General features: G+C 30.2%; 1 long non-coding RNA gene across 2 annotated transcripts in view; it reads right to left on the bottom strand.

Annotated features, from left to right (window-relative positions):
* Window positions 1-96: 96 nt before the first annotated feature.
* Window positions 97-26,855, bottom strand: part of LOC139766163 (uncharacterized) — a 34,764-nt gene continuing 8,005 nt past the window's right edge. The window contains exons 1-6 of one of the 2 annotated variants that reach the window (XR_011716819.1): window positions 26,785-26,855; window positions 21,825-21,975; window positions 16,887-17,037; window positions 11,990-12,140; window positions 7,056-7,206; window positions 97-2,229 (exon numbers count right to left, since the gene is read on the bottom strand). This is a non-coding gene — a long non-coding RNA (uncharacterized lncRNA). The remainder of the gene's footprint in view (window positions 2,230-7,055; window positions 7,207-11,989; window positions 12,141-16,886; window positions 17,038-21,824; window positions 21,976-26,784) is intronic. The other variant, XR_011716818.1, reaches the window with a different exon arrangement.

The raw sequence follows: 26,855 nt of genomic DNA, 5'->3' as shown, positions 1-26,855 counted from the left end.
ATAAGAAATTAAATGTTAATCTTTTAAAAGTCAGTAAATCAAATGATTTTGACCTGTTATAAAACAATAAATCTAATGATTTTGACTAATCTGGACCTTTTATAAGACACTAATTCTAATGTGTGATCATTAAGGCAGTAAATCTAATGATCATGACATGTTACAAGGAAGTAATATCTAATGATTTTGACTTGTTACAATATATATCAGTAAATCTAATAATAATAACCTTTTATAAGGCAGAAAATTTAATGATATTGAGCTGTCATAAGTTAGTAAATCTAAAGATCCCTACTGATTACAAGGCAGAAAATCTAATGATCTTGATGTGTTACAAGGAAGCAAATCTAATGAACTTTCCCTGTTATAAGGCTGTCATTCTAATGACCGACCTTTTATAAGGCAGTAAATCTAATGATCTTGATGTTACAAGGAAGTAGATCTAATAAACTTGACCTGTTAAAAGGGAGTAAATCTAATAATCACCTCATATGGCAGAAAATCTAATGATCATGACCTGTACAAGGAAGTAAATCTAATTATTTTGACCTGTTACCAAGTAGTAAATCTAAAGATCTTGACCTAATACGTCAGTGTTATAAGGTAGTAAATATAATGATCTTCATCTGTTATATGGCAATGGTCTAATGGTCTTGAAGTGTTATAGGGCAGGAAGTCAAATGACGTTTATCCGTTACAAGGAAGTAAATCTTGACCTTTTATAAGTCAGTAATAATGGAGTTGTAATTATCTTGACTTGTTATACGGCAGTAAATCTAATGATCGTGACTTTTATAACGTACTAATGTACGTAATGTACTAATGTAATATAACGTACCATGTAAATCTAATAATATTGACCTGTTAAAAGACAATCTAATCATCTAAAAACCTAACTTAACCTAACATAACTTAGCCTAACTTGACCGGTATAATCTAATCATCTAAAAACCTAACTTAACCTAACATAACCTAGCCTAACTTGACCGGTATAAGCCAGTAAATATAATGATCTTGACCTGTTGCGAGGCAGTAAATTTAATGATCTTGACCCGTTAAAAGGCAGTTACTGATCTTGAATTCTTATAAGGAAATTATAAGGAAGTAAATCTAATGATCGTCACAAACCAATAAATCTAATGATCTTGGACAGTTATAGGGAAGTAAATCCAATGCTATAAGAGAGTAAATCTAAAGATCTTAATCCGTTATAATGAAGTAAATCTAATGATCTTAACCTGTTACAAAGCAGTATCTCTAATGATCTTGATCTAGTAAAAGTCAATAATTCTAATGATCATGACCTGTTATAAGGTCAATCTTCACTTGTTATAATGCAGTAAGTCTAATGATCTTGACCTGCTACATGGATGTAAACGTAATGATCTTTACTTAATATAAAAGAGCAGTAAGTCTTGAATTGTTACTAGGAAGTAAATCTAATGATATTGAACTGTTACAAGGAAGTAAATCTAATGATAACCTGTTATAAGGCAGTAAATTATAATGATATTGATCTGCTATAAAGCATATTGTCCTGTTATACTGCAGTAAATCTATAGATCTTTACCTGTTAAAAATTTTGACATTTTATAAGAAAGTACGCCTAATAATATTGGCCCGTTATAAATTAAAAAATCTAATGATTTTGACCTTTCATACGGCAGTAAATCAGTGATAATTTAAGTAAATAAATAGATAAATCTAATGATCTTGACCTACTTCAAGGCAATATAGTGATCTTGAATTGTTTCAAGGAGATCTTGGTCTGTTAAAAGGCAGTAAATCTAATGATCTTGACTTGTTTATGGTGTTACAGGGAAGTAAATCTAATGAACTTGACCTGTTGTAAGGCTGTCTAATGATCTTGACCTGTTACAAAGCAGTACATCCCGGTAAAAGGCAATAAATCTAATGATCTTGACCCTGTTCCTAGGAAGTAAATCTAACGATCTTGACCCTGTTCCTAGGAAGTAAATCTAATGATCACCTTTTATAAGGCATCAAATGTCATGATTTTGACCTGTAAATTAAATGATCTTGGACAGTTATAGGGAAGTAAATCCAATGATATTGACCTGCTCTATATTGACCTGTTGGCTTCTTATTAGGTAGTAAATCTAATGATCTTGACATGTTGTAAGGCTTGACTTGATGTAATTCTGATGATCTTGAACTGTAAATCTAATCATCTTCTTTTGTTAAAATGCAGTGTCAAATGATCTTGACCTGTTACAAGGAAGTAAATCTAATTATCTATAGGGCAGTAACTCTAATGTTCTTGACCTGTTATAAGGAAGTAAATCAAATGATCTTGAATTGTTCCAGTAAACCTTAACCTGTTATAAGGCAGTAAATCTAATGATCTTGACCTGTTATAAAGCAGCAAACCCAAGGGCAGTATATCTAATGATCTTTACCTGTTAAAAAACAGCAAATCTAATGATCTTGACCTGCTACAAGGCAGTAAATCTAATAATCTCCATTTGTTATAATGTTTAATGATCTTATAAGGAAGTTACAAGTAAATCTAATAATCTTGATCTTTTATGAAGTAAATCTAATTATCAGTCTAATGATCTTAACGTGTTACAAGGCAGTAAATCTAGTGATCATTCAAGTCTTATAGGGCAGTAAATCAAACTTACAAGCAAGTATATCTTCATCTAATGATCTTGGCATGTTATAATAGTGATCTTGACCAATTACATGGCAGTAAATCTAATTATATTCGCCTGTAATTCTACTGATCTGTAAGTCTAATGATCACGATTTATATCAGTAAGTCTAATTGTATTGACCCGTTACCTTGTTACAAGGCAGAACATCTAATGATCTTGGCAGTAAATCTGATAACCTTGTCATGTTACAAAGCAGAAAATCAAATGATATTGACATTACATTAACCTGATATAGGGCAGTAGTTCCAATGATTTTGACATGTTATAAGTGTTATAAGGTAGTAAATCTTACGTAAATATAATGATGCTAACCTGTTATACGGCAGTAAATCTAGGTATTTACTAATTATGTATACCTTCTTAAAAGACAGTAAATCTATTGATTTTAACCCATTATAAGACAGAAAATCTAATGATCTTGACTGTTATAAGACAGTAATTAATGGTCTTGATTAATCTAGACCTTTTACAAGGCACTAATGATAATGATCTTCACTTGTTATTAGGCAAAAAATTTAATGATCTTTACGTTATATAAATATATATATATATATCAGTAAATCTAATGATATTGATCTTGACCTGTTACGAAATAGGAAATCTAATTACAGTTATAAGAAAGTAAATCTGATAATATTGGCACATTTTCGACCTGGTAAAAGGCAGTAAATCTAATAATTTTGACCTGTAATCATCTTGATCTACTACATGGCAGTAAATCTAATAATGAACTGTTATAAGGCAGTAAATCTAGTGATTTCGACATGTTACAAGGCAGTAAATCTAATGATATTGATGTGTTACAAGGAAATAAAACTAATGAACTGATCCCGTTATAAGGCTGTCAATCTTGAACAGTTATAAGGCAGTTACTGGGAAGGAAATCTAATGATCACTTTTTATAAGGCAGTAAATGTAATGATCTAATGACCTTGACTTCTTATAAAGTAGTAAATCTATTGATATTGACATATAGTAAACGGGTAAAGCTAATGATCTTGACCTGTTGCATGGCAGTAATTTTGATCTTAAAGTGTGATAAGACAGTAAATCTAATGATCTTCACTTCATATAAATCCAATGATATTGTCTTGTTATAAGGAAGAAAATCTAATGATCTTTACCTGTTAAAAAAAAAAAACTAATGATCTTGACCTGTTATAAGGCAGTAAATCCAATGATTTTGACCTGTTACAAATCAGTAAGTTTAATGATCTAATGATCTTGACCCATTAAAAGGCAGTAAATTTATATGATCATTTGTTATAATGTTCAATGATATTAAAAAGAAGTTGCAAGTTATAATGCAGTCAATCTCATTATCTTGACCTGTTATAAGGAAGTAAATTTAATGATCTAGAGTAAATCTAATGATCTTGACCTGTTATAAGGCAGTAAATCTAATTATCTTGATCTGTTACACTGCTGTAAATGATGTTGACCTGTTAAAAGACAATCTAATTATCTTGACCTGGTATAAGGCAGTAAATATAATGATCTTGAACTGTTACAAGGCAGGAAATCTAATGATCTTGATGTGTTACAAGGAAGTAAATCTAATGAACTTGTCCTGTTACAAGGAAGTAAATCTAATGAACTTGTCCTGTTATAAGACTGTCAATCTAATGATCTTTACCTTTTATAAGGCAGTAAATCTAATGATCTTGATATGTTACAAGGAAGTAAATTTAATGAACTTGTCCTGTTATAAGGCTGTCAATCTAATGAACTTGACAAATGATCTTGACCCGTTACTAAGCAGTAAATCTAATGATCTTCACCTTTTATAAGGCAGTAAATGTAATGATTTTGACCTGGTTCTAATGATCTAATGATCTTGACTAATTACATCAGTAGTAAATCTAATGATCTTGCCATGTAAAGTAAAGCTAATGATCTTGACCTGTTACATGACAGTAATTCTAATGAATGATCTTGTTAAAAAAAATCTTCATTTGTTATAATGTTTTAAGGAAGTAAATCTAATGATCTTGATCTGTTATAAGGCAGTAAATCCAATGATCTTTTTACGTCTAATGATCTTGAACTGCTATAAGGAGTAAATCTAATGATATAGACCTGTTATAAGGCAGTAAATCTAAAGATCTTGGAATGTTATAAGGCAGTAAATGTAATGATCATGACACGTTTCAAGGCGTTTAATTTAATAAAATTGAATTTAATTAAATTTAATTATATAAGGCTGTAATTCTAATGATCTGACTTGTTTTAATTTATTAATCTTGACGTTTTATATCAGTAAAACTAATGATGTTGACCTGTTATAAGAACTGTTATAAGAAATTAAATGTTAATCTTTTAAAAGTCAGTAAATCAAATGATTTTGACCTGTTATAAAACAATAAATCTAATGATTTTGACTAATCTGGACCTTTTATAAGACACTAATTCTAATGTGTGATCATTAAGGCAGTAAATCTAATGATCATGACATGTTACAAGGAAGTAATATCTAATGATTTTGACTTGTTACAATATATATCAGTAAATCTAATAATAATAACCTTTTATAAGGCAGAAAATTTAATGATATTGAGCTGTCATAAGTTAGTAAATCTAAAGATCCCTACTGATTACAAGGCAGAAAATCTAATGATCTTGATGTGTTACAAGGAAGCAAATCTAATGAACTTTCCCTGTTATAAGGCTGTCATTCTAATGACCGACCTTTTATAAGGCAGTAAATCTAATGATCTTGATGTTACAAGGAAGTAGATCTAATAAACTTGACCTGTTAAAAGGGAGTAAATCTAATAATCACCTCATATGGCAGAAAATCTAATGATCATGACCTGTACAAGGAAGTAAATCTAATTATTTTGACCTGTTACCAAGTAGTAAATCTAAAGATCTTGACCTAATACGTCAGTGTTATAAGGTAGTAAATATAATGATCTTCATCTGTTATATGGCAATGGTCTAATGGTCTTGAAGTGTTATAGGGCAGGAAGTCAAATGACGTTTATCCGTTACAAGGAAGTAAATCTTGACCTTTTATAAGTCAGTAATAATGGAGTTGTAATTATCTTGACTTGTTATACGGCAGTAAATCTAATGATCGTGACTTTTATAACGTACTAATGTACGTAATGTACTAATGTAATATAACGTACCATGTAAATCTAATAATATTGACCTGTTAAAAGACAATCTAATCATCTAAAAACCTAACTTAACCTAACATAACTTAGCCTAACTTGACCGGTATAATCTAATCATCTAAAAACCTAACTTAACCTAACATAACCTAGCCTAACTTGACCGGTATAAGCCAGTAAATATAATGATCTTGACCTGTTGCGAGGCAGTAAATTTAATGATCTTGACCCGTTAAAAGGCAGTTACTGATCTTGAATTCTTATAAGGAAATTATAAGGAAGTAAATCTAATGATCGTCACAAACCAATAAATCTAATGATCTTGGACAGTTATAGGGAAGTAAATCCAATGCTATAAGAGAGTAAATCTAAAGATCTTAATCCGTTATAATGAAGTAAATCTAATGATCTTAACCTGTTACAAAGCAGTATCTCTAATGATCTTGATCTAGTAAAAGTCAATAATTCTAATGATCATGACCTGTTATAAGGTCAATCTTCACTTGTTATAATGCAGTAAGTCTAATGATCTTGACCTGCTACATGGATGTAAACGTAATGATCTTTACTTAATATAAAAGAGCAGTAAGTCTTGAATTGTTACTAGGAAGTAAATCTAATGATATTGAACTGTTACAAGGAAGTAAATCTAATGATAACCTGTTATAAGGCAGTAAATTATAATGATATTGATCTGCTATAAAGCATATTGTCCTGTTATACTGCAGTAAATCTATAGATCTTTACCTGTTAAAAATTTTGACATTTTATAAGAAAGTACGCCTAATAATATTGGCCCGTTATAAATTAAAAAATCTAATGATTTTGACCTTTCATACGGCAGTAAATCAGTGATAATTTAAGTAAATAAATAGATAAATCTAATGATCTTGACCTACTTCAAGGCAATATAGTGATCTTGAATTGTTTCAAGGAGATCTTGGTCTGTTAAAAGGCAGTAAATCTAATGATCTTGACTTGTTTATGGTGTTACAGGGAAGTAAATCTAATGAACTTGACCTGTTGTAAGGCTGTCTAATGATCTTGACCTGTTACAAAGCAGTACATCCCGGTAAAAGGCAATAAATCTAATGATCTTGACCCTGTTCCTAGGAAGTAAATCTAACGATCTTGACCCTGTTCCTAGGAAGTAAATCTAATGATCACCTTTTATAAGGCATCAAATGTCATGATTTTGACCTGTAAATTAAATGATCTTGGACAGTTATAGGGAAGTAAATCCAATGATATTGACCTGCTCTATATTGACCTGTTGGCTTCTTATTAGGTAGTAAATCTAATGATCTTGACATGTTGTAAGGCTTGACTTGATGTAATTCTGATGATCTTGAACTGTAAATCTAATCATCTTCTTTTGTTAAAATGCAGTGTCAAATGATCTTGACCTGTTACAAGGAAGTAAATCTAATTATCTATAGGGCAGTAACTCTAATGTTCTTGACCTGTTATAAGGAAGTAAATCAAATGATCTTGAATTGTTCCAGTAAACCTTAACCTGTTATAAGGCAGTAAATCTAATGATCTTGACCTGTTATAAAGCAGCAAACCCAAGGGCAGTATATCTAATGATCTTTACCTGTTAAAAAACAGCAAATCTAATGATCTTGACCTGCTACAAGGCAGTAAATCTAATAATCTCCATTTGTTATAATGTTTAATGATCTTATAAGGAAGTTACAAGTAAATCTAATAATCTTGATCTTTTATGAAGTAAATCTAATTATCAGTCTAATGATCTTAACGTGTTACAAGGCAGTAAATCTAGTGATCATTCAAGTCTTATAGGGCAGTAAATCAAACTTACAAGCAAGTATATCTTCATCTAATGATCTTGGCATGTTATAATAGTGATCTTGACCAATTACATGGCAGTAAATCTAATTATATTCGCCTGTAATTCTACTGATCTGTAAGTCTAATGATCACGATTTATATCAGTAAGTCTAATTGTATTGACCCGTTACCTTGTTACAAGGCAGAACATCTAATGATCTTGGCAGTAAATCTGATAACCTTGTCATGTTACAAAGCAGAAAATCAAATGATATTGACATTACATTAACCTGATATAGGGCAGTAGTTCCAATGATTTTGACATGTTATAAGTGTTATAAGGTAGTAAATCTTACGTAAATATAATGATGCTAACCTGTTATACGGCAGTAAATCTAGGTATTTACTAATTATGTATACCTTCTTAAAAGACAGTAAATCTATTGATTTTAACCCATTATAAGACAGAAAATCTAATGATCTTGACTGTTATAAGACAGTAATTAATGGTCTTGATTAATCTAGACCTTTTACAAGGCACTAATGATAATGATCTTCACTTGTTATTAGGCAAAAAATTTAATGATCTTTACGTTATATAAATATATATATACATCGGTAAATCTAATGATATTGATCTTGACCTGTTACGAAATAGGAAATCTAATTACAGTTATAAGAAAGTAAATCTGATAATATTGGCACATTTTCGACCTGGTAAAAGGCAGTAAATCTAATAATTTTGACCTGTAATCATCTTGATCTACTACATGGCAGTAAATCTAATAATGAACTGTTATAAGGCAGTAAATCTAGTGATTTCGACATGTTACAAGGAAATAAAAACTAATGAACTGATCCCGTTATAAGGCTGTCAATCTTGAACAGTTATAAGGCAGTTACTGGGAAGGAAATCTAATGATCACTTTTTATAAGGCAGTAAATGTAATGATCTAATGACCTTGACTTCTTATAAAGTAGTAAATCTATTGATATTGACATATAGTAAACGGGTAAAGCTAATGATCTTGACCTGTTGCATGGCAGTAATTTTGATCTTAAAGTGTGATAAGACAGTAAATCTAATGATCTTCACTTCATATAAATCCAATGATATTGTCTTGTTATAAGGAAGAAAATCTAATGATCTTTACCTGTTAAAAAAAAAAAAACTAATGATCTTGACCTGTTATAAGGCAGTAAATCCAATGATTTTGACCTGTTACAAATCAGTAAGTTTAATGATCTAATGATCTTGACCCATTAAAAGGCAGTAAATTTATATGATCATTTGTTATAATGTTCAATGATATTAAAAAGAAGTTGCAAGTTATAATGCAGTCAATCTCATTATCTTGACCTGTTATAAGGAAGTAAATTTAATGATCTAGACATTATATAAGAGTAAATCTAATGATCTTGACCTGTTATAAGGCAGTAAATCTAATTATCTTGATCTGTTACACTGCTGTAAATGATGTTGACCTGTTAAAAGACAATCTAATTATCTTGACCTGGTATAAGGCAGTAAATATAATGATCTTGAACTGTTACAAGGCAGGAAATCTAATGATCTTGATGTGTTACAAGGAAGTAAATCTAATGAACTTGTCCTGTTACAAGGAAGTAAATCTAATGAACTTGTCCTGTTATAAGACTGTCAATCTAATGATCTTTACCTTTTATAAGGCAGTAAATCTAATGATCTTGATATGTTACAAGGAAGTAAATTTAATGAACTTGTCCTGTTATAAGGCTGTCAATCTAATGAACTTGACAAATGATCTTGACCCGTTACTAAGCAGTAAATCTAATGATCTTCACCTTTTATAAGGCAGTAAATGTAATGATTTTGACCTGGTTCTAATTACAAGGTAGTAAATCTAATGATCTTGCCATGTAAAGTAAAGCTAATGATCTTGACCTGTTACATGACAGTAATTCTAATGAATGATCTTGTTAAAAAAAATCTTCATTTGTTATAATGTTTTAAGGAAGTAAATCTAATGATCTTGATCTGTTATAAGGCAGTAAATCCAATGATCTTTTTACGTCTAATGATCTTGAACTGCTATAAGGAGTAAATCTAATGATATAGACCTGTTATAAGGCAGTAAATCTAAAGATCTTGGAATGTTATAAGGCAGTAAATGTAATGATCATGACACGTTTCAAGGCGATAAATTTAATAAAATTGAATTTAATTAAATTTAATTATATAAGGCTGTAATTCTAATGATCTGACTTGTTTTAATTTATTAATCTTGACGTTTTATATCAGTAAAACTAATGATGTTGACCTGTTATAAGAACTGTTATAAGAAATTAAATGTTAATCTTTTAAAAGTCAGTAAATCAAATGATTTTGACCTGTTATAAAACAATAAATCTAATGATTTTGACTAATCTGGACCTTTTATAAGACACTAATTCTAATGTGTGATCATTAAGGCAGTAAATCTAATGATCATGACATGTTACAAGGAAGTAATATCTAATGATTTTGACTTGTTACAATATATATCAGTAAATCTAATAATAATAACCTTTTATAAGGCAGAAAATTTAATGATATTGAGCTGTCATAAGTTAGTAAATCTAAAGATCCCTACTGATTACAAGGCAGAAAATCTAATGATCTTGATGTGTTACAAGGAAGCAAATCTAATGAACTTTCCCTGTTATAAGGCTGTCATTCTAATGACCGACCTTTTATAAGGCAGTAAATCTAATGATCTTGATGTTACAAGGAAGTAGATCTAATAAACTTGACCTGTTAAAAGGGAGTAAATCTAATAATCACCTCATATGGCAGAAAATCTAATGATCATGACCTGTACAAGGAAGTAAATCTAATTATTTTGACCTGTTACCAAGTAGTAAATCTAAAGATCTTGACCTAATACGTCAGTGTTATAAGGTAGTAAATATAATGATCTTCATCTGTTATATGGCAATGGTCTAATGGTCTTGAAGTGTTATAGGGCAGGAAGTCAAATGACGTTTATCCGTTACAAGGAAGTAAATCTTGACCTTTTATAAGTCAGTAATAATGGAGTTGTAATTATCTTGACTTGTTATACGGCAGTAAATCTAATGATCGTGACTTTTATAACGTACTAATGTACGTAATGTACTAATGTAATATAACGTACCATGTAAATCTAATAATATTGACCTGTTAAAAGACAATCTAATCATCTAAAAACCTAACTTAACCTAACATAACTTAGCCTAACTTGACCGGTATAATCTAATCATCTAAAAACCTAACTTAACCTAACATAACCTAGCCTAACTTGACCGGTATAAGGCAGTAAATATAATGATCTTGACCTGTTGCGAGGCAGTAAATTTAATGATCTTGACCCGTTAAAAGGCAGTTACTGATCTTGAATTCTTATAAGGAAATTATAAGGAAGTAAATCTAATGATCGTCACAAACCAATAAATCTAATGATCTTGGACAGTTATAGGGAAGTAAATCCAATGCTATAAGAGAGTAAATCTAAAGATCTTAATCCGTTATAATGAAGTAAATCTAATGATCTTAACCTGTTACAAAGCAGTATCTCTAATGATCTTGATCTAGTATAAGTCAATAATTCTAATGATCATGACCTGTTATAAGGTCAATCTTCACTTGTTATAATGCAGTAAGTCTAATGATCTTGACCTGCTACATGGATGTAAACGTAATGATCTTTACTTAATATAAAAGAGCAGTAAGTCTTGAATTGTTACTAGGAAGTAAATCTAATGATATTGAACTGTTACAAGGAAGTAAATCTAATGATAACCTGTTATAAGGCAGTAAATTATAATGATATTGATCTGCTATAAAGCATATTGTCCTGTTATACTGCAGTAAATCTATAGATCTTTACCTGTTAAAAATTTTGACATTTTATAAGAAAGTACGCCTAATAATATTGGCCCGTTATAAATTAAAAAATCTAATGATTTTGACCTTTCATACGGCAGTAAATCAGTGATAATTTAAGTAAATAAATAGATAAATCTAATGATCTTGACCTACTTCAAGGCAATATAGTGATCTTGAATTGTTTCAAGGAGATCTTGGTCTGTTAAAAGGCAGTAAATCTAATGATCTTGACTTGTTTATGGTGTTACAGGGAAGTAAATCTAATGAACTTGACCTGTTGTAAGGCTGTCTAATGATCTTGACCTGTTACAAAGCAGTACATCCCGGTAAAAGGCAATAAATCTAATGATCTTGACCCTGTTCCTAGGAAGTAAATCTAACGATCTTGACCCTGTTCCTAGGAAGTAAATCTAATGATCACCTTTTATAAGGCATCAAATGTCATGATTTTGACCTGTAAATTAAATGATCTTGGACAGTTATAGGGAAGTAAATCCAATGATATTGACCTGCTCTATATTGACCTGTTGGCTTCTTATTAGGTAGTAAATCTAATGATCTTGACATGTTGTAAGGCTTGACTTGATGTAATTCTGATGATCTTGAACTGTAAATCTAATCATCTTCTTTTGTTAAAATGCAGTGTCAAATGATCTTGACCTGTTACAAGGAAGTAAATCTAATTATCTATAGGGCAGTAACTCTAATGTTCTTGACCTGTTATAAGGAAGTAAATCAAATGATCTTGAATTGTTCCAGTAAACCTTAACCTGTTATAAGGCAGTAAATCTAATGATCTTGACCTGTTATAAAGCAGCAAACCCAAGGGCAGTATATCTAATGATCTTTACCTGTTAAAAAACAGCAAATCTAATGATCTTGACCTGCTACAAGGCAGTAAATCTAATAATCTCCATTTGTTATAATGTTTAATGATCTTATAAGGAAGTTACAAGTAAATCTAATAATCTTGATCTTTTATGAAGTAAATCTAATTATCAGTCTAATGATCTTAACGTGTTACAAGGCAGTAAATCTAGTGATCATTCAAGTCTTATAGGGCAGTAAATCAAACTTACAAGCAAGTAAATCTTCATCTAATGATCTTGGCATGTTATAATAGTGATCTTGACCAATTACATGGCAGTAAATCTAATTATATTCGCCTGTAATTCTACTGATCTGTAAGTCTAATGATCACGATTTATATCAGTAAGTCTAATTGTATTGACCCGTTACCTTGTTACAAGGCAGAACATCTAATGATCTTGGCAGTAAATCTGATAACCTTGTCATGTTACAAAGCAGAAAATCAAATGATATTGACATTACATTAACCTGATATAGGGCAGTAGTTCCAATGATTTTGACATGTTATAAGTGTTATAAGGTAGTAAATCTTACGTAAATATAATGATGCTAACCTGTTATACGGCAGTAAATCTAGGTATTTACTAATTATGTATACCTTCTTAAAAGACAGTAAATCTATTGATTTTAACCCATTATAAGACAGAAAATCTAATGATCTTGACTGTTATAAGACAGTAATTAATGGTCTTGATTAATCTAGACCTTTTACAAGGCACTAATGATAATGATCTTCACTTGTTATTAGGCAAAAAATTTAATGATCTTTACGTTATATAAATATATATATATATCAGTAAATCTAATGATATTGATCTTGACCTGTTACGAAATAGGAAATCTAATTACAGTTATAAGAAAGTAAATCTGATAATATTGGCACATTTTCGACCTGGTAAAAGGCAGTAAATCTAATAATTTTGACCTGTAATCATCTTGATCTACTACATGGCAGTAAATCTAATAATGAACTGTTATAAGGCAGTAAATCTAGTGATTTCGACATGTTACAAGGAAATAAAACTAATGAACTGATCCCGTTATAAGGCTGTCAATCTTGAACAGTTATAAGGCAGTTACTGGGAAGGAAATCTAATGATCACTTTTTATAAGGCAGTAAATGTAATGATCTAATGACCTTGACTTCTTATAAAGTAGTAAATCTATTGATATTGACATATAGTAAACGGGTAAAGCTAATGATCTTGACCTGTTGCATGGCAGTAATTTTGATCTTAAAGTGTGATAAGACAGTAAATCTAATGATCTTCACTTCATATAAATCCAATGATATTGTCTTGTTATAAGGAAGAAAATCTAATGATCTTTACCTGTTAAAAAAAAAAAACTAATGATCTTGACCTGTTATAAGGCAGTAAATCCAATGATTTTGACCTGTTACAAATCAGTAAGTTTAATGATCTAATGATCTTGACCCATTAAAAGGCAGTAAATTTATATGATCATTTGTTATAATGTTCAATGATATTAAAAAGAAGTTGCAAGTTATAATGCAGTCAATCTCATTATCTTGACCTGTTATAAGGAAGTAAATTTAATGATCTAGACATTATATAAGAGTAAATCTAATGATCTTGACCTGTTATAAGGCAGTAAATCTAATTATCTTGATCTGTTACACTGCTGTAAATGATGTTGACCTGTTAAAAGACAATCTAATTATCTTGACCTGGTATAAGGCAGTAAATATAATGATCTTGAACTGTTACAAGGCAGGAAATCTAATGATCTTGATGTGTTACAAGGAAGTAAATCTAATGAACTTGTCCTGTTACAAGGAAGTAAATCTAATGAACTTGTCCTGTTATAAGACTGTCAATCTAATGATCTTTACCTTTTATAAGGCAGTAAATCTAATGATCTTGATATGTTACAAGGAAGTAAATTTAATGAACTTGTCCTGTTATAAGGCTGTCAATCTAATGAACTTGACAAATGATCTTGACCCGTTACTAAGCAGTAAATCTAATGATCTTCACCTTTTATAAGGCAGTAAATGTAATGATTTTGACCTGGTTCTAATTACAAGGTAGTAAATCTAATGATCTTGCCATGTAAAGTAAAGCTAATGATCTTGACCTGTTACATGACAGTAATTCTAATGAATGATCTTGTTAAAAAAAATCTTCATTTGTTATAATGTTTTAAGGAAGTAAATCTAATGATCTTGATCTGTTATAAGGCAGTAAATCCAATGATCTTTTTACGTCTAATGATCTTGAACTGCTATAAGGAGTAAATCTAATGATATAGACCTGTTATAAGGCAGTAAATCTAAAGATCTTGGAATGTTATAAGGCAGTAAATGTAATGATCATGACACGTTTCAAGGCGATTAATTTAATAAAATTGAATTTAATTAAATTTAATTATATAAGGCTGTAATTCTAATGATCTGACTTGTTTTAATTTATTAATCTTGACGTTTTATATCAGTAAAACTAATGATGTTGACCTGTTATAAGAACTGTTATAAGAAATTAAATGTTAATCTTTTAAAAGTCAGTAAATCAAATGATTTTGACCTGTTATAAAACAATAAATCTAATGATTTTGACTAATCTGGACCTTTTATAAGACACTAATTCTAATGTGTGATCATTAAGGCAGTAAATCTAATGATCATGACATGTTACAAGGAAGTAATATCTAATGATTTTGACTTGTTACAATATATATCAGTAAATCTAATAATAATAACCTTTTATAAGGCAGAAAATTTAATGATATTGAGCTGTCATAAGTTAGTAAATCTAAAGATCCCTACTGATTACAAGGCAGAAAATCTAATGATCTTGATGTGTTACAAGGAAGCAAATCTAATGAACTTTCCCTGTTATAAGGCTGTCATTCTAATGACCGACCTTTTATAAGGCAGTAAATCTAATGATCTTGATGTTACAAGGAAGTAGATCTAATAAACTTGACTTGTTGAAAGGGAGTAAATCTAATAATCACCTCATATGGCAGAAAATCTAATGATCATGACCTGTACAAGGAAGTAAATCTAATTATTTTGACCTGTTACCAAGTAGTAAATCTAAAGATCTTGACCTAATACGTCAGTGTTATAAGGTAGTAAATATAATGATCTTCATCTGTTATATGGCAATGGTCTAATGGTCTTGAAGTGTTATAGGGCAGGAAGTCAAATGACGTTTATCAGTTACAAGGAAGTAAATCTTGACCTTTTATAAGTCAGTAATAATGGAGTGGTAATGATCGTGACTTTTATAACGTACTAATGTACGTAATGTACTAATGTAATATAACGTACCATGTAAATCTAATAATATTGACCTGTTAAAAGACAATCTAATCATCTAAAAACCTAACAACCTAACATAACTTAGCCTAACTTGACCGGTATAATCTAATCATCTAAAAACCTAACTTAACCTAACATAACCTAGCCTAACTTGACCGGTATAAGGCAGTAAATATAATGATCTTGACCTGTTGCGAGGCAGTAAATTTAATGATCTTGACCCGTTAAAAGGCAGTTACTGATCTTGAATTCTTATAAGGAAATTATAAGGAAGTAAATCTAATGATCGTCACAAACCAATAAATCTAATGATCTTGGACAGTTATAGGGAAGTAAATCCAATGCTATAAGAGAGTAAATCTAAAGATCTTAATCCGTTATAATGAAGTAAATCTAATGATCTTAACCTGTTACAAAGCAGTATCTCTAATGATCTTGATCTAGTAAAAGTCAATAATTCTAATGATCATGACCTGTTATAAGGTCAATCTTCACTTGTTATAATGCAGTAAGTCTAATGATCTTGACCTGCTACATGGATGTAAACGTAATGATCTTTACTTAATATAAAAGAGCAGTAAGTCTTGAATTGTTACTAGGAAGTAAATCTAATGATATTGAACTGTTACAAGGAAGTAAATCTAATGATAACCTGTTATAAGGCAGTAAATTATAATGATATTGATCTGCTATAAAGCATATTGTCCTGTTATACTGCAGTAAATCTATAGATCTTTACCTGTTAAAAATTTTGACATTTTATAAGAAAGTACGCCTAATAATATTGGCCCGTTATAAATTAAAAAATCTAATGATTTTGACCTTTCATACGGCAGTAAATCAGTGATAATTTAAGTAAATAAATAGATAAATCTAATGATCTTGACCTACTTCAAGGCAATATAGTGATCTTGAATTGTTTCAAGGAGATCTTGGTCTGTTAAAAGGCAGTAAATCTAATGATCTTGACTTGTTTATGGTGTTACAGGGAAGTAAATCTAATGAACTTGACCTGTTGTAAGGCTGTCTAATGATCTTGACCTGTTACAAAGCAGTACATCCCGGTAAAAGGCAATAAATCTAATGATCTTGACCCTGTTCCTAGGAAGTAAATCTAACGATCTTGACCCTGTTCCTAGGAAGTAAATCTAATGATCACCTTTTATAAGGCATCAAATGTCATGATTTTGACCTGTAAATTAAATGATCTTGGACAGTTATAGGGAAGTAAATCCAATGATATTGACCTGCTCTATATTGACCTGTTGGCTTCTTATTAGGTAGTAAATCTAATGATCTTGACATGTTGTAAGGCTTGACTTGATGTAATTCTGATGATCTTGAACTGTAAATCTAATCATCTTCTTTTGTTAAAATGCAGTGTCAAATGATCTTGACCTGTTACAAGGAAGTAAATCTAATTATCTATAGGGCAGTAACTCTAATGTTCTTGACCTGTTATAAGGAAGTAAATCAAATGATCTTGAATTGTTCCAGTAAACCTTAACCTGTTATAAGGCAGTAAATCTAATGATCTTGACCTGTTATAAAGCAGCAAACCCAAGGGCAGTATATCTAATGATCTTTACCTGTTAAAAAACAGCAAATCTAATGATCTTGACCTGCTACAAGGCAGTAAATCTAATAATCTCCATTTGTTATAATGTTTAATGATCTTATAAGGAAGTTACAAGTAAATCTAATAATCTTGATCTTTTATGAAGTAAATCTAATTATCAGTCTAATGATCTTAACGTGTTACAAGGCAGTAAATCTAGTGATCATTCAAGTCTTATAGGGCAGTAAATCAAACTTACAAGCAAGTAAATCTTCATCTAATGATCTTGGCATGTTATAATAGTGATCTTGACCAATTACATGGCAGTAAATCTAATTATATTCGCCTGTAATTCTACTGATCTGTAAGTCTAATGATCACGATTTATATCAGTAAGTCTAATTGTATTGACCCGTTACCTTGTTACAAGGCAGAACATCTAATGATCTTGGCAGTAAATCTGATAACCTTGTCATGTTACAAAGCAGAAAATCAAATGATATTGACATTACATTAACCTGATATAGGGCAGTAGTTCCAATGATTTTGACATGTTATAAGTGTTATAAGGTAGTAAATCTTACGTAAATATAATGATGCTAACCTGTTATACGGCAGTAAATCTAGGTATTTACTAATTATGTATACCTTCTTAAAAGACAGTAAATCTATTGATTTTAACCCATTATAAGACAGAAAATCTAATGATCTTGACTGTTATAAGACAGTAATTAATGGTCTTGATTAATCTAGACCTTTTACAAGGCACTAATGATAATGATCTTCACTTGTTATTAGGCAAAAAATTTAATGATCTTTACGTTATATAAATATATATATATATCGGTAAATCTAATGATATTGATCTTGACCTGTTACGAAATAGGAAATCTAATTACAGTTATAAGAAAGTAAATCTGATAATATTGGCACATTTTCGACCTGGTAAAAGGCAGTAAATCTAATAATTTTGACCTGTAATCATCTTGATCTACTACATGGCAGTAAATCTAATAATGAACTGTTATAAGGCAGTAAATCTAGTGATTTCGACATGTTACAAGGCAGTAAATAATGATATTGATGTGTTACAAGAAATAACTAATGAACTGATCCCGTTATAAGGCTGTCAATCTTGAACAGTTATAAGGCAGTTACTGGGAAGGAAATCTAATGATCACTTTTTATAAGGCAGTAAATGTAATGATCTAATGACCTTGACTTCTTATAAAGTAGTAAATCTATTGATATTGACATATAGTAAACGGGTAAAGCTAATGATCTTGACCTGTTGCATGGCAGTAATTTTGATCTTAAAGTGTGATAAGACAGTAAATCTAATGATCTTCACTTCATATAAATCCAATGATATTGTCTTGTTATAAGGAAGAAAATCTAATGATCTTTACCTGTTAAAAAAAAAAAACTAATGATCTTGACCTGTTATAAGGCAGTAAATCCAATGATTTTGACCTGTTACAAATCAGTAAGTTTAATGATCTAATGATCTTGACCCATTAAAAGGCAGTAAATTTATATGATCATTTGTTATAATGTTCAATGATATTAAAAAGAAGTTGCAAGTTATAATGCAGTCAATCTCATTATCTTGACCTGTTATAAGGAAGTAAATTTAATGATCTAGACATTATATAAGAGTAAATCTAATGATCTTGACCTGTTATAAGGCAGTAAATCTAATTATCTTGATCTGTTACACTGCTGTAAATGATGTTGACCTGTTAAAAGACAATCTAATTATCTTGACCTGGTATAAGGCAGTAAATATAATGATCTTGAACTGTTACAAGGCAGGAAATCTAATGATCTTGATGTGTTACAAGGAAGTAAATCTAATGAACTTGTCCTGTTACAAGGAAGTAAATCTAATGAACTTGTCCTGTTATAAGACTGTCAATCTAATGATCTTTACCTTTTATAAGGCAGTAAATCTAATGATCTTGATATGTTACAAGGAAGTAAATTTAATGAACTTGTCCTGTTATAAGGCTGTCAATCTAATGAACTTGACAAATGATCTTGACCCGTTACTAAGCAGTAAATCTAATGATCTTCACCTTTTATAAGGCAGTAAATGTAATGATTTTGACCTGGTTCTAATTACAAGGTAGTAAATCTAATGATCTTGCCATGTAAAGTAAAGCTAATGATCTTGACCTGTTACATGACAGTAATTCTAATGAATGATCTTGTTAAAAAAAATCTTCATTTGTTATAATGTTTTAAGGAAGTAAATCTAATGATCTTGATCTGTTATAAGGCAGTAAATCCAATGATCTTTTTACGTCTAATGATCTTGAACTGCTATAAGGAGTAAATCTAATGATATAGACCTGTTATAAGGCAGTAAATCTAAAGATCTTGGAATGTTATAAGGCAGTAAATGTAATGATCATGACACGTTTCAAGGCGTTAAATTTAATAAAATTGAATTTAATTAAATTTAATTATATAAGGCTGTAATTCTAATGATCTGACTTGTTTTAATTTATTAATCTTGACGTTTTATATCAGTAAAACTAATGATGTTGACCTGTTATAAGAACTGTTATAAGAAATTAAATGTTAATCTTTTAAAAGTCAGTAAATCAAATGATTTTGACCTGTTATAAAACAATAAATCTAATGATTTTGACTAATCTGGACCTTTTATAAGACACTAATTCTAATGTGTGATCATTAAGGCAGTAAATCTAATGATCATGACATGTTACAAGGAAGTAATATCTAATGATTTTGACTTGTTACAATATATATCAGTAAATCTAATAATAATAACCTTTTATAAGGCAGAAAATTTAATGATATTGAGCTGTCATAAGTTAGTAAATCTAAAGATCCCTACTGATTACAAGGCAGAAAATCTAATGATCTTGATGTGTTACAAGGAAGCAAATCTAATGAACTTTCCCTGTTATAAGGCTGTCATTCTAATGACCGACCTTTTATAAGGCAGTAAATCTAATGATCTTGATGTTACAAGGAAGTAGATCTAATAAACTTGACCTGTTAAAAGGGAGTAAATCTAATAATCACCTCATATGGCAGAAAATCTAATGATCATGACCTGTACAAGGAAGTAAATCTAATTATTTTGACCTGTTACCAAGTAGTAAATCTAAAGATCTTGACCTAATACGTCAGTGTTATAAGGTAGTAAATATAATGATCTTCATCTGTTATATGGCAATGGTCTAATGGTCTTGAAGTGTTATAGGGCAGGAAGTCAAATGACGTTTATCCGTTACAAGGAAGTAAATCTTGACCTTTTATAAGTCAGTAATAATGGAGTGAATTACTTGACATTGTTACGGCAGTAAATATGATCGTGACTTTTATAACGTACTAATGTACGTAATGTACTAATGTAATATAACGTACCATGTAAATCTAATAATATTGACCTGTTAAAAGACAATCTAATCATCTAAAAACCTAACTAACCTAACATAACTTAGCCTAACTTGACCGGTATAATCTAATCATCTAAAAACCTAACTTAACCTAACATAACCTAGCCTAACTTGACCGGTATAAGCCAGTAAATATAATGATCTTGACCTGTTGCGAGGCAGTAAATTTAATGATCTTGACCCGTTAAAAGGCAGTTACTGATCTTGAATTCTTATAAGGAAATTATAAGGAAGTAAATCTAATGATCGTCACAAACCAATAAATCTAATGATCTTGGACAGTTATAGGGAAGTAAATCCAATGCTATAAGAGAGTAAATCTAAAGATCTTAATCCGTTATAATGAAGTAAATCTAATGATCTTAACCTGTTACAAAGCAGTATCTCTAATGATCTTGATCTAGTAAAAGTCAATAATTCTAATGATGATGACCTGTTATAAGGTCAATCTTCACTTGTTATAATGATCTTGACCTGCTACATGGATGTAAACGTAATGATCTTTACTTAATATAAAAGAGCAGTAAGTCTTGAATTGTTACTAGGAAGTAAATCTAATGATATTGAACTGTTACAAGGAAGTAAATCTAATGATAACCTGTTATAAGGCAGTAAATTATAATGATATTGATCTGCTATAAAGCATATTGTCCTGTTATACTGCAGTAAATCTATAGATCTTTACCTGTTAAAAATTTTGACATTTTATAAGAAAGTACGCCTAATAATATTGGCCCGTTATAAATTAAAAAATCTAATGATTTTGACCTTTCATACGGCAGTAAATCAGTGATAATTTAAGTAAATAAATAGATAAATCTAATGATCTTGACCTACTTCAAGGCAATATAGTGATCTTGAATTGTTTCAAGGAGATCTTGGTCTGTTAAAAGGCAGTAAATCTAATGATCTTGACTTGTTTATGGTGTTACAGGGAAGTAAATCTAATGAACTTGACCTGTTGTAAGGCTGTCTAATGATCTTGACCTGTTACAAAGCAGTACATCCCGGTAAAAGGCAATAAATCTAATGATCTTGACCCTGTTCCTAGGAAGTAAATCTAACGATCTTGACCCTGTTCCTAGGAAGTAAATCTAATGATCACCTTTTATAAGGCATCAAATGTCATGATTTTGACCTGTAAATTAAATGATCTTGGACAGTTATAGGGAAGTAAATCCAATGATATTGACCTGCTCTATATTGACCTGTTGGCTTCTTATTAGGTAGTAAATCTAATGATCTTGACATGTTGTAAGGCTTGACTTGATGTAATTCTGATGATCTTGAACTGTAAATCTAATCATCTTCTTTTGTTAAAATGCAGTGTCAAATGATCTTGACCTGTTACAAGGAAGTAAATCTAATTATCTATAGGGCAGTAACTCTAATGTTCTTGACCTGTTATAAGGAAGTAAATCAAATGATCTTGAATTGTTCCAGTAAACCTTAACCTGTTATAAGGCAGTAAATCTAATGATCTTGACCTGTTATAAAGCAGCAAACCCAAGGGCAGTATATCTAATGATCTTTACCTGTTAAAAAACAGCAAATCTAATGATCTTGACCTGCTACAAGGCAGTAAATCTAATAATCTCCATTTGTTATAATGTTTAATGATCTTATAAGGAAGTTACAAGTAAATCTAATAATCTTGATCTTTTATGAAGTAAATCTAATTATCAGTCTAATGATCTTAACGTGTTACAAGGCAGTAAATCTAGTGATCATTCAAGTCTTATAGGGCAGTAAATCAAACTTACAAGCAAGTATATCTTCATCTAATGATCTTGGCATGTTATAATAGTGATCTTGACCAATTACATGGCAGTAAATCTAATTATATTCGCCTGTAATTCTACTGATCTGTAAGTCTAATGATCACGATTTATATCAGTAAGTCTAATTGTATTGACCCGTTACCTTGTTACAAGGCAGAACATCTAATGATCTTGGCAGTAAATCTGATAACCTTGTCATGTTACAAAGCAGAAAATCAAATGATATTGACATTACATTAACCTGATATAGGGCAGTAGTTCCAATGATTTTGACATGTTATAAGTGTTATAAGGTAGTAAATCTTACGTAAATATAATGATGCTAACCTGTTATACGGCAGTAAATCTAGGTATTTACTAATTATGTATACCTTCTTAAAAGACAGTAAATCTATTGATTTTAACCCATTATAAGACAGAAAATCTAATGATCTTGACTGTTATAAGACAGTAATTAATGGTCTTGATTAATCTAGACCTTTTACAAGGCACTAATGATAATGATCTTCACTTGTTATTAGGCAAAAAATTTAATGATCTTTACGTTATATAAATATATATATATATATCAGTAAATCTAATGATATTGATCTTGACCTGTTACGAAATAGGAAATCTAATTACAGTTATAAGAAAGTAAATCTGATAATATTGGCACATTTTCGACCTGGTAAAAGGCAGTAAATCTAATAATTTTGACCTGTAATCATCTTGATCTACTACATGGCAGTAAATCTAATAATGAACTGTTATAAGGCAGTAAATCTAGTGATTTCGACATGTTACAAGGCAGTAAATCTAATGATATTGATGTGTTACAAGGAAATAAAACTAATGAACTGATCCCGTTATAAGGCTGTCAATCTTGAACAGTTATAAGGCAGTTACTGGGAAGGAAATCTAATGATCACTTTTTATAAGGCAGTAAATGTAATGATCTAATGACCTTGACTTCTTATAAAGTAGTAAATCTATTGATATTGACATATAGTAAACGGGTAAAGCTAATGATCTTGACCTGTTGCATGGCAGTAATTTTGATCTTAAAGTGTGATAAGACAGTAAATCTAATGATCTTCACTTCATATAAATCCAATGATATTGTCTTGTTATAAGGAAGAAAATCTAATGATCTTTACCTGTTAAAAAAAAAAAACTAATGATCTTGACCTGTTATAAGGCAGTAAATCCAATGATTTTGACCTGTTACAAATCAGTAAGTTTAATGATCTAATGATCTTGACCCATTAAAAGGCAGTAAATTTATATGATCATTTGTTATAATGTTCAATGATATTAAAAAGAAGTTGCAAGTTATAATGCAGTCAATCTCATTATCTTGACCTGTTATAAGGAAGTAAATTTAATGATCTAGACATTATATAAGAGTAAATCTAATGATCTTGACCTGTTATAAGGCAGTAAATCTAATTATCTTGATCTGTTACACTGCTGTAAATGATGTTGACCTGTTAAAAGACAATCTAATTATCTTGACCTGGTATAAGGCAGTAAATATAATGATCTTGAACTGTTACAAGGCAGGAAATCTAATGATCTTGATGTGTTACAAGGAAGTAAATCTAATGAACTTGTCCTGTTACAAGGAAGTAAATCTAATGAACTTGTCCTGTTATAAGACTGTCAATCTAATGATCTTTACCTTTTATAAGGCAGTAAATCTAATGATCTTGATATGTTACAAGGAAGTAAATTTAATGAACTTGTCCTGTTATAAGGCTGTCAATCTAATGAACTTGACAAATGATCTTGACCCGTTACTAAGCAGTAAATCTAATGATCTTCACCTTTTATAAGGCAGTAAATGTAATGATTTTGACCTGGTTCTAATTACAAGGTAGTAAATCTAATGATCTTGCCATGTAAAGTAAAGCTAATGATCTTGACCTGTTACATGACAGTAATTCTAATGAATGATCTTGTTAAAAAAAATCTTCATTTGTTATAATGTTTTAAGGAAGTAAATCTAATGATCTTGATCTGTTATAAGGCAGTAAATCCAATGATCTTTTTACGTCTAATGATCTTGAACTGCTATAAGGAGTAAATCTAATGATATAGACCTGTTATAAGGCAGTAAATCTAAAGATCTTGGAATGTTATAAGGCAGTAAATGTAATGATCATGACACGTTTCAAGGCGTTAAATTTAATAAAATTGAATTTAATTAAATTTAATTATATAAGGCTGTAATTCTAATGATCTGACTTGTTTTAATTTATTAATCTTGACGTTTTATATCAGTAAAACTAATGATGTTGACCTGTTATAAGAACTGTTATAAGAAATTAAATGTTAATCTTTTAAAAGTCAGTAAATCAAATGATTTTGACCTGTTATAAAACAATAAATCTAATGATTTTGACTAATCTGGACCTTTTATAAGACACTAATTCTAATGTGTGATCATTAAGGCAGTAAATCTAATGATCATGACATGTTACAAGGAAGTAATATCTAATGATTTTGACTTGTTACAATATATATCAGTAAATCTAATAATAATAACCTTTTATAAGGCAGAAAATTTAATGATATTGAGCTGTCATAAGTTAGTAAATCTAAAGATCCCTACTGATTACAAGGCAGAAAATCTAATGATCTTGATGTGTTACAAGGAAGCAAATCTAATGAACTTTCCCTGTTATAAGGCTGTCATTCTAATGACCGACCTTTTATAAGGCAGTAAATCTAATGATCTTGATGTTACAAGGAAGTAGATCTAATAAACTTGACCTGTTAAAAGGGAGTAAATCTAATAATCACCTCATATGGCAGAAAATCTAATGATCATGACCTGTACAAGGAAGTAAATCTAATTATTTTGACCTGTTACCAAGTAGTAAATCTAAAGATCTTGACCTAATACGTCAGTGTTATAAGGTAGTAAATATAATGATCTTCATCTGTTATATGGCAATGGTCTAATGGTCTTGAAGTGTTATAGGGCAGGAAGTCAAATGACGTTTATCCGTTACAAGGAAGTAAATCTTGACCTTTTATAAGTCAGTAATAATGGAGTGTAATTGACTTGTTATACGGCAGTAAATCTAAAGATCGTGACTTTTATAACGTACTAATGTACGTAATGTACTAATGTAATATAACGTACCATGTAAATCTAATAATATTGACCTGTTAAAAGACAATCTAATCATCTAAAAACCTAACTAACCTAACATAACTTAGCCTAACTTGACCGGTATAATCTAATCATCTAAAAACCTAACTTAACCTAACATAACCTAGCCTAACTTGACCGGTATAAGCCAGTAAATATAATGATCTTGACCTGTTGCGAGGCAGTAAATTTAATGATCTTGACCCGTTAAAAGGCAGTTACTGATCTTGAATTCTTATAAGGAAATTATAAGGAAGTAAATCTAATGATCGTCACAAACCAATAAATCTAATGATCTTGGACAGTTATAGGGAAGTAAATCCAATGCTATAAGAGAGTAAATCTAAAGATCTTAATCCGTTATAATGAAGTAAATCTAATGATCTTAACCTGTTACAAAGCAGTATCTCTAATGATCTTGATCTAGTAAAAGTCAATAATTCTAATGATCATGACCTGTTATAAGGTCAATCTTCACTTGTTATAATGCAGTAAGTCTAATGATCTTGACCTGCTACATGGATGTAAACGTAATGATCTTTACTTAATATAAAAGAGCAGTAAGTCTTGAATTGTTACTAGGAAGTAAATCTAATGATATTGAACTGTTACAAGGAAGTAAATCTAATGATAACCTGTTATAAGGCAGTAAATTATAATGATATTGATCTGCTATAAAGCATATTGTCCTGTTATACTGCAGTAAATCTATAGATCTTTACCTGTTAAAAATTTTGACATTTTATAAGAAAGTACGCCTAATAATATTGGCCCGTTATAAATTAAAAAATCTAATGATTTTGACCTTTCATACGGCAGTAAATCAGTGATAATTTAAGTAAATAAATAGATAAATCTAATGATCTTGACCTACTTCAAGGCAATATAGTGATCTTGAATTGTTTCAAGGAGATCTTGGTCTGTTAAAAGGCAGTAAATCTAATGATCTTGACTTGTTTATGGTGTTACAGGGAAGTAAATCTAATGAACTTGACCTGTTGTAAGGCTGTCTAATGATCTTGACCTGTTACAAAGCAGTACATCCCGGTAAAAGGCAATAAATCTAATGATCTTGACCCTGTTCCTAGGAAGTAAATCTAACGATCTTGACCCTGTTCCTAGGAAGTAAATCTAATGATCACCTTTTATAAGGCATCAAATGTCATGATTTTGACCTGTAAATTAAATGATCTTGGACAGTTATAGGGAAGTAAATCCAATGATATTGACCTGCTCTATATTGACCTGTTGGCTTCTTATTAGGTAGTAAATCTAATGATCTTGACATGTTGTAAGGCTTG

This window comes from Panulirus ornatus, chromosome 57 (genome assembly GCF_036320965.1).
Source record: "Panulirus ornatus isolate Po-2019 chromosome 57, ASM3632096v1, whole genome shotgun sequence".
Classification (NCBI taxonomy): Eukaryota; Metazoa; Arthropoda; class Malacostraca; order Decapoda; family Palinuridae; genus Panulirus; species Panulirus ornatus.
The sequence above is the reverse complement of the archived record's forward strand: the minus strand, read 5'-3'. Positions and strand labels throughout refer to the sequence as shown.